Source organism: Artibeus jamaicensis, unplaced genomic scaffold, assembly GCF_021234435.1.
Source record: "Artibeus jamaicensis isolate MK-2021 breed Jamaican fruit bat unplaced genomic scaffold, CSHL_Jam_final contig_384, whole genome shotgun sequence".
Taxonomy (NCBI): Eukaryota; Metazoa; Chordata; class Mammalia; order Chiroptera; family Phyllostomidae; genus Artibeus; species Artibeus jamaicensis.
In genome coordinates, this window is record NW_026521810.1 from 6,175,473 (window position 1) to 6,196,528 (window position 21,056).

At 41.9% G+C, this 21,056-nt stretch overlaps 1 protein-coding gene across 3 annotated transcripts in view; it reads left to right on the top strand.

Annotated features, from left to right (window-relative positions):
• Positions 1-21,056, top strand: part of NCK2 (NCK adaptor protein 2) — a 153,923-nt gene that overhangs the window by 54,394 nt on the left and 78,473 nt on the right. For 2 of the 3 annotated variants that reach the window (XM_053664622.1, XM_053664624.1), the window contains exon 2: positions 20,075-20,256. The gene's annotated coding sequence lies outside the window, so the exon portion shown is untranslated. Of the gene's footprint in view, positions 1-6,044; positions 6,183-20,074; positions 20,257-21,056 lie in introns of all 3 variants that reach the window. The other variant, XM_053664623.1, reaches the window with a different exon arrangement.

Here is a 21,056-nt window from a genome sequence, read left to right on the forward strand (position 1 = left end):
GAACTCTGGGGAAAGTGTCACTTTTTCTCATTTCTGTGCTTACCATTGCCTCCCTTTAGTATCCCATGAAATACTCAGCTTAACTAAAAAGAGGAGTAAATACTTAAATTTCATTGTGGTTGTAATGGGATACGGGTGAATGGGGGGCATGCTTTTTTTTCACATGGGGGCCACCCGTTGGGATATCAGCAACGTGCACTTGATCTTTGGAGAGAGATGGCCTGGCACTGTGAGCCCAGGGCACAGCAAGCACGTGTTGGGCTTGGACAGTGTCTGGTCCTGTGATGTGACTTCGGATCTTAGTTTTCCTTTTGCATTTGGTAATGAAGAGGACCCAGTAGCCTAGTGGTGAAGTTCCTAACATCACTGCTCTTTTCTTTTTTTCTCCTTGTTTCCCCGCTCTTCCATCAAGCAAATTGAATGGATTAGAAAAAACCGATCAGCATTTCTCCTTGACAAAAGTAAATGCAATACAAATTTGTTTCCCTGCAAAAGAACTATATATGATTGGAATAGTTACAGGCATTAATTATGACAGTTCACAGGTTTGCCATTCCTCTTAGGAACTGGTTTGAAAGGATAAACTTCACTAAACATTTTGCTTGTGAGCTTCAGTGCTTGTTTGTGATTGGTTTGTTGCCTTTAGTAGGAGTATAGGTGTGTTATGAAGGCTATAAGTGTGATCTTTCAGAAATAGATTCAATCATTAAAGCCCCCTATTGATTTTAACTTTGTGGCCCTAAGTCATAAACATTTATTATCTGTTCTAGGCCTTTGACTAATATCTTTCATCGCCAGCCCTTTTCTTTCAGCATTTCCCCTGACCCCCAAGAAAAAAGTTGATTTATATGCCTTTTGAAAATACCCCCATTTCAGCTTTTTTACTAGTTTTGGGCGGGCCCCATAAATATTGACAGGGTGCCAAAACCGGTGTCATTTTTAATTCTGCACAGAAATAAAACCCAGTTTGTTGAAGTCACGGTTCTAGGGACTACCAGCTCAGCAGTTGCCGTGTTGTGCAGAGCAGGGGCAGAAATTGTTTGCACGTCTTTCCAGGGGGGAGATGGCGCTGGCCAGATTGGGCAGGTGGCAGTTCTTAGATACTGCTGTGCACTCCTGAGGGAAACCCCACTCAGAACAGCGTCTCGGAGACTTAACGATTGATGGGGAGCAGCGTGAGTCCTCTGTTAGGGTTCCTGTCAGGCCTGTGGGCAAAGCATATATATATAGTAATGGGAAAGGAGGGTTGCTGGATTGGCAGCAACTCCTAACCCAAATTGGACTCCGATTCTATCAGAGTTAGGCTCAGGCAGAGACCAAGTCTTTTCTAACTATAGTCAATGCAAACAAGAGCCTTAAATGTGGAATCCCATCAGCTTCTGCCATCCTGAAGGAACCAGGATGCTTCTAGAAAAGAAAACCATTTCGTAAATTTGCCACTAAAAAACTCAGCAATTTGGTGTGGGCTCATTAATTTGTGGTTTGATAAGTTTCTGAAGCTACTGATACTAACTGGCAGCTTTGAATCATCCTAAAATCGGACTATAGCATGATGAGCTGTATTAATCCGATTCACTTCATTTCCTAGGAAAACAAAATTATAACTGCATTTTCATTCATTAAGTTGTGGTCCACCTACTTTAGAGCCAATATTAAATTATCTTTACCTCCAGTGTTTTTGAACATAAGTAATCTGTAAAATTTAATATTGAGTTAAGTTTATCTTGTTTTAAGATTTGTTTTTTCTGTTATTATTTTGCTATTATTATTTTTGCTAAAGTAAAAATTTTTTTACTTTAAACAGTAATGCATACTATTTTTTTCAGGCAGCTGATTTAACTATTAAGGGAAGCGTTTCTTCTGTTCAAGGTGCCCAGATGACCTTGCTAGAGGCAAGGCTCACAGTTCTCTTGTGTTTACGTCCAGAGTGTTCTACAAATACCCAAGTGCCAGGTCACTCCAGTCATTTTGTTTTCTTCATGTTTTCTCCCTTCTCCTTGTAATATGAAGAGCTCTCTTTATTCCTTATTTTTAAAAAATAAATAAACTGAATTGCATACTTTGATGGATTTTTATGGCATGTAAATTATATCTCAATTTAATAAAAAGTAACTGCAGGGTTTGGGGGCTGATTAGAGAGACAACATGAAGGAGGAAATGCTTTTGTCTTTATCTTGTCAGATATGAATAGTGAGCTTTCCCAAATATCTCTGTAGCTTGGATTAGAAACATTTTTATGAATTATTGAGACAAAGAAGCCTATGGTGAACCCACCAAGATTACTGATATTAAGTTCACTGGGTCATGAATCTCAATGATGATAAACTGCAGGTATGTACTTAGAAGCGGCTTAGTTAACCAGGCAGGAAAGTGGAAGTTAAATTTCTTCAGGATCAGATTTTATTCAACCTGAAGTGTTCTTCCCTTATTTTTCTGAGTTAACCATATATCTTTGAAAATTTTTCTATTTAAAACTTAGAGAGCTTTCTCCCTTCTTATAAGTGAATAGCTCTTCAGTATAGAGAGGTAGTTTGTTTAACCATTTTCCTCGATGCACATTTAGGCTCGTTTCATCCTGACGTCCTACTGAGTTGCGCTCCATGGAGCTGTATGATTTTGCAGTGTGTCGGAGGGGACTTGATCTCTCACCACCTCTCGATGTGCTGTTTTCTCACACTTCACATTTTTTGTTAGCTTTTTTAACTTTTACCTTTGGAATAAATTTTGGCTTATAAAATGTTGCAAGAATAACACAAAGGACTCCTCTGCACCCTTCATCTAGCTTCCTCAGACGTTAACATCTTAAATTACCACAAGGATTAAACAAGAAAGTTAACATTGGTACTGTGGTATTACTACACTTTCTGGTCTCTGACAATCTAATAGGTGAGAAGTGGTAGCTAAGTGTGGTTTTAGTTTACATTTATTTTATTCCCAGTGAAATCCAGCAACTTTTTGTATGTTTGGGAACCAGGCATTTCCTTCCCCCTTTTCCTCTGCCCATCACTTTCCTGATTTGCTGGTCTTCCAATCAGTTGTAGGGATCTCTCCCTGTATCAGGAAGAGAGTAGCCCTTGGTGTAATGAATTACAAACATTTTTCCTAACTTTTCATTTGTATTTCTAATTTACCTGAGGTATATCGTACCATATAAAAATGTTTTTATATTTATATAATTGAATTCATCTATCTTGTGTCTATTTTTAGTAATAGATTTTTTTTAAGTCCTTCAAGGTTATAAAGGATTTCTTCTTTATAACCTTCTATACTTTAACATTTCCTTTTTTACTTTTTTTCTTCACCTTATATCTTAGATGTACTGGGGATTTATCCTGTGGTAGGATGTGAAGCATGTCCTCAACTTTCTTCAGATGATTGCCAGCGTGTACCATCGCCATTTATTAAGAAGTCTTTTCATTTCGCAGTGACTCGAACTAGCATCCTTCAGCATACACTAAATTCCCAGATGCATTTGGGTCTGCGTTCTATTTCCTCATGTTTCATTAGTCCATAGCATTATATGCCACACTAAACTTGAACAATAAGTTCTTTGAAAGCTTCATATTATTTTAAAGTAAGTAAAACAAACTAGGATTATTATGTCAAAGTCTATTTTAAAGCTAATTACTATGCTTACATATAAATACATGAAACTGTAGAGGCCCCAAAGTCACTGTGTGTTCTGGCATGGGCAGATGGTCCCTCCAATCTGAACGTAGGTGAAGTATATCCATTGCAGAAAGCCATTCTGATGACCCTGACCTGGACTGCCCCTCTGCCATCTTGCCAGCTGTGTTCTTTTGGATTCTGGAGGCAGGTTAAAGATAAAACTAGTGGGAAAATTGGAAACAGTTAGTGACAACATGTTTTTTAAATAGGGAGAGAAGAGAACCACACTTTGGAATGTGTGTAAGAATTGCCTGAAGCATTTTCTTTAGTAAGTTTAGCTTCCTGTCTTTAGGAAATCTGTATCATTCAGAAATACTGTCGGCATTCACATGACACAGTTTAGGCATCTCTTTTTACAGGTTTGACAGAGTTCATTGCCAGTTTCTCCCTGAGCACATGCTCCTTGGGAAGGGTCAGTGCAGCTGGTCAGCCAGCTGTAATGTGCAGTCTGGTTCTTGTTGGGGGTGGACAGCATGTACAGGATCAAGGCCAAGGACACCCAAGTCACAGGCCTCCAACTTCTCACTGTACTTGTGCTGTCATCCCACCTGTGCATAGCTCCCATCTCCGTTGCTGTGAATTGGGAAAATGAAGCACATCCTGGTGTTAGAACTGACCGTGATTATACGGGAGAAGTGCTTACCTAGTCTCTGGCACCCAATCAGTGCGGAGTAAGTAATTACCATTTCACTCGTCTATGAGGTCTGTCTGGGAAAACTCCAGCCATTGTTAATGCAATGAGAACAGTTTATGCAGCATCGATGTAACCTGGCAGCCAAAGAGAGGGGAATGCACATGCACGAACGATGATGACTTCACTGTACTAGTCAGTGGGGGCCATAGACGCCATTGAGCGAGCATGTGTATATGTGGCTGTCACATTCAAAATGGCTGACTAGGCAGAGCAACAGATCTGCATCAAATTGTTCATTAAGCTTGAACATTCCTCCTCAGACACTATTCTGATGATTCTGATGGCTTTCAGGGAAATGCAGCAAGTGCAGCACAAATAAAAGTATGGCACTCAAAGATGCTTCAAAGATGGTTGAGAATCTGTTGAAAGTGATCCACACTCTGGAAAGCCTGCAACAGGCAGAGAATGTTGAATGTTTAGGGGCTGCAATCAGCAAAGACTGGTGACCAACAGAGCATGAACTAAAAGCTGATCTGGTAATTCCCAAAACTACCATGTCTACGATTTTGATGCAGGTTCTTGGCATGAAACGTGTCGTGGCAGAATTCATTCTGTGAGTTCCACTACCAGAGCAGAAGAAACACCTTGCTGCAGTTGCTAATGATTTAATTGACACCACTACCAATGAGCCAGATTTCCTCAGGGAGGTTGTAACCAAGGTAAATCATGGGTCTCTGGCTATGATCCAGAAACAAAGGCCCAGTTGTCCCAATGGCAGTCACCTGGTTTTCCATGCCTGAAGAAGGTGTGGCAAAGTCACAGCAAGATCAAGACCACGCTAACCATGTTTTGATTGGGAATGTGTTGTCATCACATGTGTGCCCCTCCAGGCTGAACAGTTAATAAGGAGCACTGTCTCACTGTTTTTCATTGATTGAGAGATACAACATGACAAAAATGGCCACAGCCTTGGGCAACTGGTGATTGGCAGCTTCATCACAACAATGTACCCGCTCATGCATCACATCTCACGCAGAATTTCTTTGTGAAACATCAAATCACTCAGGTGACTCAGCCCCCTACAGCCCAGATTTGAAACCCTGTGACTTCTGGCTTTTCCCGAAACTAAAATCACCTTTGAAAGGGAAGAGATTTCAGACCATTGATGATATTCAGGAAAATATGAAGGGGCAGCTGATGGCGATTCCAACAAGTGATTTTGCAGGATGTTTTGAATAGTGGAAGAGATGCTGGGAGAAATGTGTGAGATCCCAAGTGCCTACTTTGAAGGGGACTGAGGCATCACTGTCCTATGTACAATGTTTCTTGTATCTTCTTCAATAAATGTTACTATTTTTCATAGTACATGGCTGGATACTTTCTGGACAGAGCTCATATTTCCTTTCCCCTCCAGTGTGTGAAGCTCTGAGGCCCACCCATGATTCCTGAATGTCTGTACTGAAGGTGAAGGAAGTTACGCTATAATTAATTTAGTATGAAATAAGAGAGTGGCATATGCATGTGTGAGTAGCATACAGAAGACTGAAAGAAGCTCAGGCAAGGTGAAGCTGACCTCAGTGGTCTAGGCCTGAGGAAAAAACGTCCTTTCTGTTTTTGGTCTGTGTGAGAGAGAGAGAGAACAAGGATGTGGACTTGGAGCTCATGTCAGCCATGACCAGTTACAGGAGCACGATTGTTCAACTTTTATGTACACTGTTTTTTGTGTTTGTTTCTTTGTCAGAAAGAATAATCTTCAAAATAAAGCATGTAGAACAGATGTCAACAAGAAGAAATTAAAACTGAAATGGGAGAAAATTTAGTAGGAGAGCACCTTGCCACTTCGAAGCTCCAAGTTCAGATGTGGTATGAGCATTTCCAGGTGAATGGCAGAGTCCCTGTTGATATTCTTCCAATGGCCTTGACAGAGAGGGGACAAATGCCAGCAGATTGGAGATGGGCACACGTTTTCGTTTTCTAAATGGAGAAAAAAAAAAATCAGGAAAGAGACTATTAAACATTCCTAAGTGGAGATGAAAGCTGGGGGCATCAAGCCTGTTGGCATCTTTTCTCCTTGATGTAGTGTAGCTGGATTTCAGCAGGATATCTAGATTTATAAGATTGGGCCACTTATAAATGCGTTCCTTAAGTCTGTAGTGCTAATGTACCTTCTCTCCTTGGCCCTTTTTCTGAACCCATGTCATTCTTAGAAGACTGGATTGTCGTCTCCTTGGAAGTGAATCTGTGGTCATCTGCCTTCACCATGCTGCGTGAGACTCTGCCTACAACCTTATCCATCGACCTTATCCACTTGACTTGTCCCCATATCATCTCATACACTCAGCACCTTGATGGGGGACAGTTTTGTCTTTTACTTTCGTAGTCTGTTTACACAAGAAACAGTGTACAACATTAACTGAAAAGAGGAGGGACATGATATGCAGACACCTTTGTCCTGAGCTGAGGCTGGCTGGGTAGAGGATGTGGCCCAAAGCACAAGGGAGAGATAGTTGAGTGCCAGTGGCAAATGAATGAAAGGGACATTGCTGGCTTTTGCTCTCACTATCCTCTCATTTGTCACTTGCTTCTTACATGCTCTGTGGAGAGAGCTGGATTGTTCTTGGTCTTTCCCCAGCAGATTGGGTGTTTGGGGGCAGGATGGCCCTGAGCTCATTCCCCTTTATAATGAGTGGATAGTGGAGGTTGTGTTTTCTTTGAGCACCTGTTACATACTTGGAACTTTGATGGGTGCTTTTTATGCTATTTAGTGAATGTAGCATGTCTGCAGGATGATCCTTTTCTCTTGAGCCTCCATTCTATAGGTGAGAAAAACAGCTTTGAGGTGGTAAGCCATCTTATTGAAAGACTGAGCCACTAAGAGAAGCTGGCATTTCGTTCCAAAGCCCATGCTGTTCACTATGTCAGGTAGCAGTCCCCTCTCCCTGCTGTGTGGGCTGGAGCTGGTTGGTGGCTATACCCACAGAGTGGACTGCCATTTCGATCCTCCCTGAGTAACAGCTCAGATGCCTGCTGCCCTTGGCCATGATCTCAACTATCTCTCAACTATCTCTCCCTTGTGCTTTGGGCCACATCCTCTACCCAGCCAGCCTCAGCTCAGGACAAAGGTGTCTGCGTATCATGTCCCTCCTCTTTTCAGTTAATGTTGTACACTGCTTTTTGTGTAAACAGACTATGAAAGTAAAAGACAAAACTGTCCCCCATCAAGGTGCTGAGTGTATGAGATGATATGGGGACAAGTCAAGTGGATAAGGTCGATGGATAAGGTTGTAGGCAGAGTCTCATGCAGCATGGTGAAGGCAGATGACCACAGCAGCTTGGATGGAAACATAAGAAGCTGCATATCAGACTCACAGATGATGAGTGAATGGAGTGATGGGGCTCGTCCATGACTGAATCAGAAGTTAGAACTCGTGATAAGCAGGATGATGGACGGAGGGAAACTGGCGTGGTGGAGAGGGACCAGATGATCACTCAGGCGCCCAAGCCCTCCACTTCTACTTGGTAATCACCTTCCCACATGTAGTATGAGAACCTGGGACCTCCCATGCAGGCAGATGCTGCCTGAAAGGTATGGCAGTTCCAGGCATCATTAATGTGCACTTAGCATCAGCATCTCCTTTTTCTGCAGTGGACTTTCCTGAGTGATTACGTGTCATGTACAGAGGTAGTGGGCAGTGATCCCTAGCGTCCCGAATTCCCATTTTTGGCTCTTACCATCCAGTCGTCTTATTGTGTCTACTTTGTGGGGGTGAAGCACGTATCTGTCTTGTCTGTTGTATTTCTAGCACCCAGCACAGTGCTAGTGGGGATTCAAAACATACTTGTTGGATATCTAGAAGAGAGAACAGTATTAGGATGCTAAGGCTTAAGAAACCTTGTCATTTTTCAAGTAAGAAAGGTTTTGCTTGGGGACATTGTTGTTTCTCTGTTAGGTTAGTCACAGGGAAGCAAGATTAAACCTGCTTTTTACTTCATCAAAACTTATTTTTTATCTAAATGGATTACATTACTATATATAGACTCAGTTCACTTGTCTCAGGATTTTAAAATTCTAAGGGAAATTTTAGGTGTTTTGGAGAGCACACATCCGTTTCAGAAATTACCTAGAAAAGTTTAGTTGATTTTTTTTTTGTGGGTAAGTTTTTTTTGAACCAACTAAAATAGAGCAGCACAGTTGTGTCATCTCATACTTGATTCGGACCCTCACTAGACTTGGGAAGGACAGCATCTGGCTGTGCCTTATTTAGGTAAGTGTTTGCACATAGCAGGTGCACCACACATTTCCGTTGAATAAATGAGACTATCCTACAAATAAAGTGACTGATACGGTCCCCAAGGAAACCTAGTCTCTGGGGTGAAGTAGCAGCTTCAACATCATGTAGGAAGTAAGATGTAGAGGTGGGACTTGTATCCAGTTTAAAACAAAGCCCTTGTGTTCTTTACGTGATGTGCAGAGACATAGCCAGCTTCATTGCCTAGTTCTTTCAGACAGCCTGGGGACTGGAATATTGGGGGTTTAGACAATAAGCATTTCTTAATGGGCCTTTCTTCACTTTCTCTCCTTTTTTTCCACAGTTGTGGTTCATCTGGGACTATACCCACCTAGGAGCTTTTACAAACTTCAGCTATTCTAATTCATTAAGTCTCAGGTGGACATCTGTTTGGAATGAACGGGCAGGCCGGGACCCTTTCTGTTTCTGGAATGCATGATTAGAACACCCATGTTTTCAGATGTTGGACATAATCTGAAGATACTCTGTATTTTGCAGAATTGTAAATCTGAGTAATGGGTTACAAGGTAAAGAACAAATTTAACTCGTTAGCTGACTCCGTCCTGTTTCTCAGCCTCACCATGAGGTGTTGGCTTTCCTTGCACAGTTTTAGGGGACTAATTATATACATAGAGGCATTCATGGATGTCACGATTTACTAATTTCAAGGTGTATGCTATTCAGGGTTGGTAGAGTAGAATGGGGAGTTCAGAGAAATCTTTAAATCTCTTCCTGATTCTGTTAACTTTGCACACAAAATTGCATTGTGGAGCCAGTTTATCATTTCATAGCATGTGTAAATGAATGGATGAGGATTATCTGGGAATACCTGGCTGGACAAGGAAGTGGGTTTGGCTTTCTGCCAAAATGGTCATTGAAATGTTTTGTGTGTGTGTGTGCATGTGTGTGCCCAGTTAAAAGGCTGGACATGTAGATTTTCATGCTCTTGTCTGGTGTTGGCTTTAGAAGTGCTTACACAGCTAGTCTGGCATTTATGATTATTTCCACTTTGAACTCAGCAGGGTGCTCTTTGGGGATATGCAGACAGAAGTGACTTAATTGGATTTCAGCCCTGGTGCAGTGTTTGAATGGCTTTATGGGTGGCATTAATTGGGCAGCTGCCATAGAAAGTCATACATATATTCTTGAGGTCTTTGATTCAGTCCTTCTCATTGGCTCATTGCTAATTTATTCAACAAATGAAACAATCAAGAAAGAACAATTAAAGTAGTAAAATTAAGAAATATGGTTCATAAGTGGGGCTATCATTTGGTTTCAGCATAGTTACATTACAGCCTGTTTTTAAGGCTGCATGTCGGTACTCGGGCTGGCCTTGGGTAGTCATGTGAGGGATTCTTGGAATCTCTTGGATTAAAATTTGGAAAACAGATTCTGACACTGAATGCTGTGGGACTTTTAACTATTGCAGCAGATTTTACATACTTAATTACGGAAGTTCACTGAATGGTAAGTGTCTGACAGGAATCATTTTATCGAGAGCCTGCCGTGCATCAAGCCACATAAACACCTGCATGTGGAGGTCCCTTCCTGGAGGCTCTTCCTGTCTAGATAGCCACGTGAATGTAAAGTTGGTTTTTATAAGAGAGTGATTTCTGCAGGCACGAGGGCATTTTTGTAGGATTCCCCAAAGACGGAACGTTTGAGTGCACTCCCTAGTGGCAGACCAGATTTGGCTGGATGGTGGGGCCTGCAGCTGGAGGGGTAAAGCTGTTCCACTGTCTGGGGAGGAGTAGGAAGCGTGAGGGCATGGAATCGCAACAGGACCTGGCATTTGAGGAAAATGTGGGTGAATGTGCTTTGATGGTTTTTGGAATACTCAAAAGTAGCTAAACATCCTTTAAAAACAGTGATATTAAAATTTCATTCAATTGAATAATTATAAATTTCATCTTTTAAGTTAAATTGTTATAATTATTAGCCTTTTTAATGGAAAAATTTAATTTATTCAACTTCCTTTTTATTCATTTTATGGGATTTTATGGAATACATGTATGTGATACTATAAAATGTATGTGAGCATCACCCTTAATAAAATATGGGAGAAACAAATCAAGCTGGTTCATCACCCATCAGAAGCAAAATAGGATAATATGCAGTGAGATTTTTTTTCTACAGTTTCTTAGAAGCCAGTGCTTTCTGTTAGGAGGCTTCTCAGTTACCAGTACTTTACAAAATTAAAATGAACAACAAACAAACTTTCCTCGAAATCTTCCTCAGTTCTTTTCTCCAGAGCTTGATTGTTCTGTGTGCTCCCAAGAGCTTCTCACATGCTGAAGGTCATGGACTAGTCCCAGTCCTTTTTAATAATGCATTACCTTCATCTAACTGCTGTGAACATTGTGTGCCCCACCCCCCCATCTGGAGTTTTATCCTGGCTTCTTAAAGGCCAGTGATGTGATCTAGAACTGAGGTGGGGTCCAAGTCATCTTTCAAGTCCCTGGAACGTTTAGGAATGTTTAGGAGGAATACTCAAACCTGCATCCATCCATGTAGCTGGGCTCATTTGAGGATTAGGCACCTTAATCCCAGGTCCTGACTGACCGAACAGCTCTCCCTGGAAGAGCTCCCTGGAAGGTTCTATCTTGTGACTCACAAATGAGTCAACTGCAGTCTTATCAGACTTAGTATCCTTCTATCTAAAATTAATGCATGGCTCTCGAACGACAGGTATTGTACTTGAAGGGCATGGGAAAGAAAGTTTTCTGATATCATTAATTTGTTATGGGAGAATCTTTAGTATATGTATAGCAATAGGAGTGTTCTTTGTAGGAAAAAGTACAACTTCTATTTTATAGGAAAAAATTGTTTATTACCATATAGTTAATGTCTGTATGTGATTAGTGACAAATGGCATTGTTTTTCTCAGTGTGGTTTGGAGTGTGGGATGCTACTTTCCTGGATGTGTAAACACATCCACCTGGAACCATGCCACCAGGAGCCCCAGCTCAGGTTACGTTTTTAAAACCTTTTAAAAAGCAGAAAAACATTCTCATAGTAATATTTTTTTCTGATCTTCTTGAGCAAGGGAAACAAAAGAAAAAATAAACATGGGACTACATCATACAAAAAGATTTTGCACAGTAAAGGAAACCATCAACAAAATGAAGACAACCCACTGAATAGAATATATTCACTGATATGTCTGATAATACCTGAAATTTGTAAAGAACTAGTAAAACAACACCAAAAAAGCAAACAGTCCAATTAAAAAATGGGCAAAGGACCTGAATAGACACTTCTTCAGAGGACATACAGATGGCCAGTAGACATATGAAAAGATGCTCAGCATCACTAATCATCAGAGGAATGCAAATTAAAACCACAGTGAGATATCACATCATACCTGTCAGAATGGCTGGTATCAACAACAGGGAGAAAAGGGAACCCTAGTTCACTGTTGCTGGGAATGCAGAATGGTGCAGCCACTGTGGAGAGTATGGAGTTCACTCAAAAAAATTAAAAATGAAACTGCCTTATGACTCAGTGATTCCACTTCCAGGAATGTATCCAGAGAAACCCAAAACATCAATTTGAAAGAACGTATGCACTTCTGTGTTCATTGCAGCGTTATTTACAATAGCTAAGATTTGGAAGCAGCCCAAGGGCTCATCAGTAGATAAGTGAATAAAAAAGCTGTGGTACATCTACACAATGGAATACTATGCAGCAATAAAAAGGAACTTTACCATTTATGATAGCATGGATGGACCTGGAGAGCACTATGCTAGGTGAAATAAGCCAGTCAGAGAAAGACAAATACTGTATGATCTCACTGGTATGTGTAATCTAATGAATAAAATAAACTAACAAAGTAGAAATAGACACATAGATAACAGAGTAAAATAGAGTACAGCCTGACAGCTGTCAGAGAGAAGGGGGCTTTGGAGACTGGGTGAAAAAGGTGAAGGGATTAAGCAGCAAAAAAAACCCCACAAAAAAACAAAAAAAAACACTCATGGACACAGCCAATAGTATGGTGATGACCAGAGGGAAAGCGGATGGGGGAGGTAGAAGAGGGCAAAGTGGAAATAAATGGTGACGGAAGGGGACTTGACCTGGGGTGGTGAACACACAGTACAGTATAAGGATGATGTGTTATAGAATTGTATACCTGAAACCTATATACTTTTGTTAACCAATGTTACCCAATAAATTCAATTAAAAAGCAGAAGAACATGACATCATTCAGTACTCAGATTATTTTATACCTTTTCCCAGGGAAAGTACCATTCCCTGAACCCCAGGAAAGATCCTGTTTAAAACTGGGAGCAGTAGAAAGGGAGGAGAAAAGGGGGACTGCATCCTCTGATATATTAGCATCTCTAATTTGTTGACATTTACTACATCCTCAATTAATTAGGTTACTTCTCAAACTAAATCCCTGCCCTTGAGGAAGTCCTCTATCTAAGGAGTCCCTAGTACTAACTGTTCCTTTACTGGAAATGCCACAGATGGGGACCTGTAAAACAACATCAGTGAAGCAGAGTCCACAGGGTACAGAATGCTGGGTGTTCTGCAAGACAAGTGACCCAGTTTCTCTGACAAATTGTCATTGTAATAGAACAGGTTTAAAGTGACTTGAGAGACATACAAGAAATTAGAATTTGTGAATATTATTTGGCCCCTAATTCAAATAACTCAACTATAAAAATATTTTTATGAGATAGTTGGGATAATTGGAATACTAGATATGAGATTTCTGTTAAGAAGTTAATGATTATTTTAGGCATAATGATGGAGTTTTGCTTATCTGTTGGTCATACACACCAAAGTATTTACAGATAAAATAATTTTGTATGAATTTGCTTTAAAGTCATCGAGTGAGGGCTGGGAGTTGTAGGGTCTCTAATTGTTGAGGTTGAGTGTTTAAGGTACCTGGAAAGGTATATCCTCTCTATTTTTGCTGGTTAAAAATCTCCACTAAAATGCAAAATACAGTGATTATGTTATAGCTTAATGAATGCTTTGCACAGAGGAGGGAAGTCAGATTTTTTTGTGTAGAAGAGTCAGGAGCTTATTCCCAGAGGTGACAATATTTAAACTGGGTTTTAAAATAAGAATGTGTATGCAAAAAAAAACAGGAGAATCTGTTCCTTTTTCAGCTGGGAGAAAGGAAGCTGGGAGATTCACTGGGCTTTGTGGGTGGGGGTATTGTTACTGGTCCCTTTCATTCACTCCTTCTTGCATCCATTTAGGACGTGTCGTTCAAGTTCCTATTGTTGGCGTTTGTGGTGAGAATTTGTGGGCTGCGGGTCTGAGGAGGGACATGGTGTGTAAGTTTGCTAGGACTGCCATAACCAAATACCACAGAATGCATGCTTAACAGCAAATACTTTCTAGTAGTTCTGGAGGCTAGAAGTCCCAGAGGAAGGTGTCGGCAGGTTGGGTTTCTCTTGAGGCTGTCCTCCTTGGCTTACAGATGGTCACCTTCTTGTTGCCTCATCACATGCTTGTGCCTTTCTGCTTGTGTGTCCGGGTATCTCTTCCGCTTCTTATTAAGGACACCAATCCTATTGAGTTAACAATAGCTTCATTTTAACTGAATCACCTCTTTAGAGATCCTTTCTCTAAATACTGTTACATTCTGAAGTACTAGGATTGGGACTTCACTGAATTTGGGAGACACAATTCAGACTAACAGATGGGATATACACAACTGCTTGATGCAATAAAGGACTAGAAGTTGTGGAAGGAACCCCGAAGGAAAAGTGTTTAAGGGACTCTGAAAGAATCTGAGAATTCTAGGAGGGGACGTGAACAGCCAGCCTGTCCGAGGGGGTAGGATTTCACCCCACGCAGAGCAGGGAGTAGAGAGAGTTTGAAGGAGCTCTGAGTCCCCACAGATGAAGAAGGGAAGATGATGAGAAGGGAAGACCGTGAGTCCTTTCCAGAGGGAAGGATTGGAGCTGCTACGGTGGAGCTCAGTCAGTGGTGGTTGGGGCAGGGATGAGACAGCGGGGAAGAGGAGCGGTTTCCTGGTCACAGCACTGCAGTGAGGACCTGGAGCTTTCTGTCTTTGTAAAACGTTACAGAAAATAATAAAGTTAAAGAAGAACAATTCTTCTCAGCCCTCATTCCACCCCACAAATTTATTAGTTATAACCACTGTTAACAACAACTCTGGCCTGGCCTTCCTGCCTGCTTTTCAAGATTCTTTATTTTTTTTAAAAAAGAAATATGAGAGAGATAGGTGAGAGAGAGGAGATGGAAAAACAGGATTTGCTTCCCTCATTCTACTTTGGGCTTAGATCTTTCTCACAGTTTCCCTCATTCTTCAGTCCTTCATAGCCCAAAGGTAAGGGAACTTCAGCAAAATAATGTCTGCATTCCCCGTTAGACAAGATCTTGCATCGCCTGGTGCGCCTCCGTGATCTCTTGTAGGCACTCGGTGTCTCTCTCTTTGTGTCTTCCTTTTTCCCTTCCTTTTTCAAAAAAGGGGATTCTACCAGTTCTATTCAATAAGTACAGTTTAGTGTTTACGGTTTACTTTTGTCACTGTGCTTTTTATTGGTGTAATTACCTGAACAACAACTACATTCTATGGGTGCTTAATAAAAAATGCTGGTGGACTGTTAAAACTGTTCTGTGTAATTTGATTGTCTAGTTATGGTGTTGATATTTGTAGCAAAGTGTTTATGCTGATTCCAGAAACTATGGTTTGGACTAGTGGGAAGATCTTAAAAGCAGTCCCTTCTCAGACCTTTGGAGAATGGAGTGCTGTTGTATTTAAGGGCTAGTTAGCATCAAATCTATACACAGAATGATTACAAACCATTGGGAATGGTGTTACTAATCAAATTCCTGTTAAAATTTTTAGGTAGCAGGCTCTAAAATACAAGTTTCTACTAAGATTTGCATTATGACCCTCTTGTCATGGTATTTTAGATAAGCTTTAATAAAATTTTAGTACCACATCATTAATTTTTTATAATTTTCAAGTCCATTCCATGTACCTCAAAGCCGCAGGTTTGGAGCTGAGGGACCCTGGTCGTGGGTGAGGAAACCAAGGCCTAAAATCCCACAGGGCACTTGGTGGCTGAGCAGGGCCGGGACCACCCCCCCCCCCCCGCCGTCTGCCAACCCACTGCCTGCTGCCCTTTTGCTCATCTCATTCTGTGTGGCTGACACAGCCTGTGGTTTGGTTCTTTCCTCAGTGCTGGAACACTTGAAGGCAGAAATCTTCATTTGGGAACATAGAGCCTCAGAGCTCAACATCTGACCAATTATCTCCTCCCCAAACACCCAAACACCCTCCTTGGTCCCGTGAGAGTCTCTTCGAGGCCACTGAGAGAGTTAGAAATTAACTACCCCCCATTTTTATTCACCTATTTCTCATCAACTGATACAGTGAATTGATAGCTAGCCATATCATTTGCAACTGACTTAATTCCAGCCATTCCAGAAAATGTGCTGTTTTTCCTGTTTGGGACATCTATCTTTATCTCGAGTAAAAATTCTAATTTCAGTGGGACTTTTTGTACTTGGGGAAACCAGCTTGTGGCCTTAAGTATTGTCTGAGCCCTGAACACTGTGCATGGGATGACAAAAGGTGGCTGGGGTCATGTCCCTGGAGGCTGTTGAGTGTCAGATGGTAATTAAGCATTTGTCAGCTGCAGGTGTTGGTCCACAGGGGGGAGAAAGCCAGGGTGGGCTGTTGGCCAGACCACTCAAGGAGATTGTTGTGTAGCTTCATTCAGTGCCTGAAAGCAGCATTTTCCCACTTGAATGAAGTTCCCATCGAGTAGTTCTGTAGAAATGAAATGCAGCTCACCAGGCAGCCTTGCCCCATGCTGCTCTGGTCTGGTGCTGACCGTCCACAGTCATTCTGTACTGGACACCCCCCGGGGCCGCAGCGGCACCTGCTGCCTACGCCAAAGAGAGGTGTCAGGTGCATCAGGGAGGAGGAGCACCACTAGCATTTGTGAGCTCAGAGGCCTCTAATACAATCACACGGGGTTTCTTTCTCTTTTTTTTTTAATTGTTTTAGTCTCTTCAAATAAGAGAGACAATTACATTAGTTTGTCTACAGACAAGGGGTCTGGTTGACTCTCTTGGTGTATTTTGCTTATGTAAGGTACAGGTATGATGTATACCTGATGACACCTGCAAGTCTAGGTTGTGTGCAGGACTAAGCCAGTCAGGTAATGTTATTCAGTAATTACGTTTTGCTGCATTAACTAACATCTAAGAGAAAATGGTACCTTTGGGAATTAAGGTGGTGTGTGTATTCATGGGCTTGTTTTTCTGTCACAGCACATCACAGCCACCACCTGATTTAAGAGGCTGAAGCCAGCCTCCCAGCATAGCAGGTTCCAGTCAGATGGTAGTGGCAACTGATCTTGGCCTGAGTCTCAAGACTAAAGTCACCATTATTGGTGATCTTTCTTGGAGAGAGGGCACAGTTGGACTTTGAAATGAGACAAGCATAGGTTCAAATTCTGGCTGTGGGACATCTGGTAGTTTGGTTCCCAAGCTGAGCAAAAAGTTTTATCTTCCAAGTATGGCTGTGACAAAGGATGAGGCTGCGGTGAAGGTGGAGCACCAGTGCGTGTCCTCTCTCACTGGGGCACGTCAGTGGGAAGGACAGGCGGGATCACCTGAGCTCCCTGACAGTGAGGCTTTTGGTGATTCAAGTCACCTGGGCAAATCTGCCAACTCTTAAGCAGATACATAGAGCAGGTTACCCAGCAGTATCATGGCCAAAAGGCCCACAGCTTTGTGCCATCAACAGAATGGGGCACTTACCCTCTTTAATTAGCCCTTATTGGCTCCACTGGAGTAAAGCGTAGTAGTGGTGGATGTCAGCCCTGGTCTCCATGGCAGACAGAGGCTGGAAGGACACTGCCGGCACCATCCAGATGCTGTGTCTGGTTCTGTGGCAGGCATTGGGAATTTGGACCAGGACAGCTCTCCTCTTCCAAGCCTCGGGCCCAGGCCTTGGGCCCAGGTAGACCAAGGTGCCTGGAGCTGCCCTCAGGGTTGGAGTTGGTGCTGCAGCTCCACATTCCCAGGAGATGAGGAAAGCCCCGGCTGTGGCTCAAGGGTTTTAAAACACAGTTAAGAAAAAGAAAATCTCGGTGTTACAGAGAATTTAGATATTTCTGTGGATTTTGCAGTGGTAAAATTTTATGTTTTCAGGGATCCAAATTAATGTGGAAAAAGACAGATTTGGTATGTGTTCATCCTTTCCCCCCCTCCTCCTCTTCGGATTCCAAAAGGAGACGCACATGGCGCTAGTCCAGAAATACTTTTAAAGGAAGACATACACCTGTGTCATGTATTCCCATTTGCCTGCAGTGGCCTGCGTAAAACATTTTTGAATTCTTGGATGAAAGTTTTCTATAGTCTGAGGACTATAGAAAAAGTTTTCTTGTGCCTGATCGTGTTGGTCTCACAGTTGTTTGGGTTTTTTTTGTTTGTTTGTTTGTTTGTTTTTCACAAGTCTGTGCTTTTCCAATGGGTTTAGAACACACCTTGTACTTGATTTGAAGTACTCATCCTTAACAGAGGTTTTGAAGCTGATAACCCCACATTAAATATAGGCAATGGGCAGACTTCACTTAAACCTCAAAAGAGAAACATTTGATCACCCTGTGTTTTTTCTGTTTAGCCTAAACTTAGTGTATGGACAGTTTGCCAGTGAAATGCTTTTCTCAAGGAAAACAGTGCAACCTTCGTTTTTTTACACTTGCATCCTAGGTGGCCATCAGCATCTTTCCAATGAACTTAAAAGCATGTCACCTTGGCACTCCCCCACAAGTTCAGATTCTGCTTTCTACAGCCCTCTTTTCCGCCTTGGCCCCCATGCCCAGTATCAAAGACTGGGTCAGAGATCCAGTCCGTTGTTCTCTCACTTGGGCTGGTAGATAAGTTGCTCTCACCAGGTCTGCTGTTGGGGTGGTAGATTCATTGAAGGTCTGCATTCCAAACTCGACAGCCTATTAAGGAAAACCTGTAACCTCCCTGAGAAATCAGCTCATGTAAAAGTGGGTATTAACATCTATCCTGGCAGGTTATTGGGCTGGTTAAACATAGCACTTCTGAGAGCACAGTGCACGCAGAGGGACGCCCATATTGGGGCGGCCCGGGCAGCACACCAACAGCCCCTAGCATTGGGCTAGGAAGATCTCATGGCTGGAAAATTCGCTCTGCAATTAAAAATTTAAAAATACAACTTATGTCTAAAAGAACCACTGAATATACTGATACAGAGCTGGTGTTTGTGGGCAGGCTGTATTGATAAGGTGGATTTCTTCAGTAAGTAGCATATGTTAGGGCAGAAGTGAGAAATAAGACTCCTTGGTCAAGATGTCAATCCAGATACTAGAACTTCCAATTCAAATGAACCTGTCATTTTATTGTAAACCCTTAGCAGAGAGAAGGGCATAATCATCCTGGTATGCCTTTAACATCTTGCTCAAGTAAAGCCTTCCCATGTGTTTGATTATCACCTTTTCTTGCATTAAATCATATAAAAATGCACCCTTTAAAATAGTGCTAGAGAATACATAAAGAAGATGAAGTTTCTAATTACAGTTTATGAACTTGCCTTATAACATTTTTGTGATAGCCCTACCTGAATTATCTTTTTCTACTTGACTAAAATAGAATTTGATTTTCCTATGGAGTATTTAACGTTTGGGTCATAATCAGGTAGGGATGAATTAATAGATCTTGCCAAATGAACTGTCAGGACAGATCCCCTCTGGGTTTGAAATGCAATAAAAAGTGTCAGTGAGCTCACTTTGGAGGTGCACAGACCTTCAGGGTTCCCTCAAAAATGTTAGGCAAGGACTGAAAGTAGCTACCCAAGCGTAGGGACCCTAAGGTGAAAGCAAACTCTCCACAATGAGGGAGAGGGCTGTAGTCACCTGCCAGTCTTGTCTTAACTTCCTTATAGTTTTGGGGTGTCAATCTCAGATTTCCTGCAGGGATGTGTTTAGCACAAGACTATGGGTCCAGTAGGTGGCCTCTCTCAGTAAATAGCCAGTTTAAGAAACTTCAGCACAGGGACAAGTCTCTAAGTAATTTCTGTGCTCTCTGCAACCTGATTCCCTAACTGGGCTCCCAGACATGCCTCCTTCCTGCTCGGCAGCCTTTCTTTTGTTTTTGGCAGGCTTTGAAGCCTGTGGATCGGGGGTGCTGGAGTAGGAATTCTGAAGAGACTTGGGAATTTGTGTAGGGTCCCTAGTTTATGGCCCGCTGTCCCCACTCTCCTCATCCCTTCCATCCTCGGAGTATGTGGTTGACTTCCCGGACAAGGCTTCAGAGCTGATTTAGGGATACAAGGTGGGCGGGGAGCTGGGAGCATTTTCGTCTGGGCAGAGGTCAGCAGATACAAAGCATCTTTTTTCTGGGGTTTATTAAAAATATTTGTGGCAAAGAATCAGTTATTTTTCAAGCAATTACTTAAAATCAAATAAGCAAATGTTCTAATATATGATTTTCTATTTCTTTTCAGATCTCGTATGTTCCTTTTCTACAAGTGATTTCCTACACCATAATTCTTTGTTGAGATTTGAGTTGGATTTCAGAATTTGGAGAAATCCTGCAGCTTTGTAACTGCAGAGGTGTCATCAGCTGAAAATTTTACCTCTTGAGTTCTGCATTTTGCCAGTCATCTCCTGTAGGTGAATGCCAAAAGTAAGTTTTGACTTTTCTGCTTTGAAACAGGTGGGAGAAGTTGCTGCTTTTGCCTGAAATACTCAATTTACACAGTAGGTTTTATATTAGTAAAATGGCATTAAATGTAGCCCTGATTTGATGAGCCCCATACTATTTCCATTTACGAGGGACTTGATTCAAAAATTGCATTCACTATTCCTGCTTTTAGGGCATGGTGGCACTGAGTAGCTAGAAAGTAGTGCGGGCACCTCCAGCCTGTAACACACCCTCATGCCCAGCTCTGCAGCCCAACAGATTGTTCTTGGTCTGTACCGGTTGGGGTCTTAGTGTGTGGCACAGGGAGTCCCAATATAAGGAAGAACTGCCTTCAGGACACTTGGTCTAGCAAAGGCTTCATTCCAACTTTGATGCTGAGAAGAGCAGTCTGCATCAGAAGAAATGAACAGATAAAGGTTTCTGAGGAAAGTTTACCTCTTTGTATGAGAAATCTACTTGTGTGTATGAAAATAAAACAGTGTCTGTAATATAGCATGTGGCTTCTGAGGTCCAAGGGCTCTATAATAACAGATACTAGACAAAATCTTATCTGTAGAACAGAAGTATTTCTTAGCCCTAACAAATCGTCTGGGACATTTGATTCAGAATGTAAGAAATACTGTGTGGTAGTCTAGCTAATGTGGTGTTCTGTCTCTGGCTGGTAGCAAAGAGTGCTTTATGGGAAGGCACGGTTTTGCCTCCAGATCACTGTCTCATGATTCTAGGGATAACACCCAAATACTAGCTTTCCCTCAGAACCTTGTTTTGCTTCTGTCATTCAC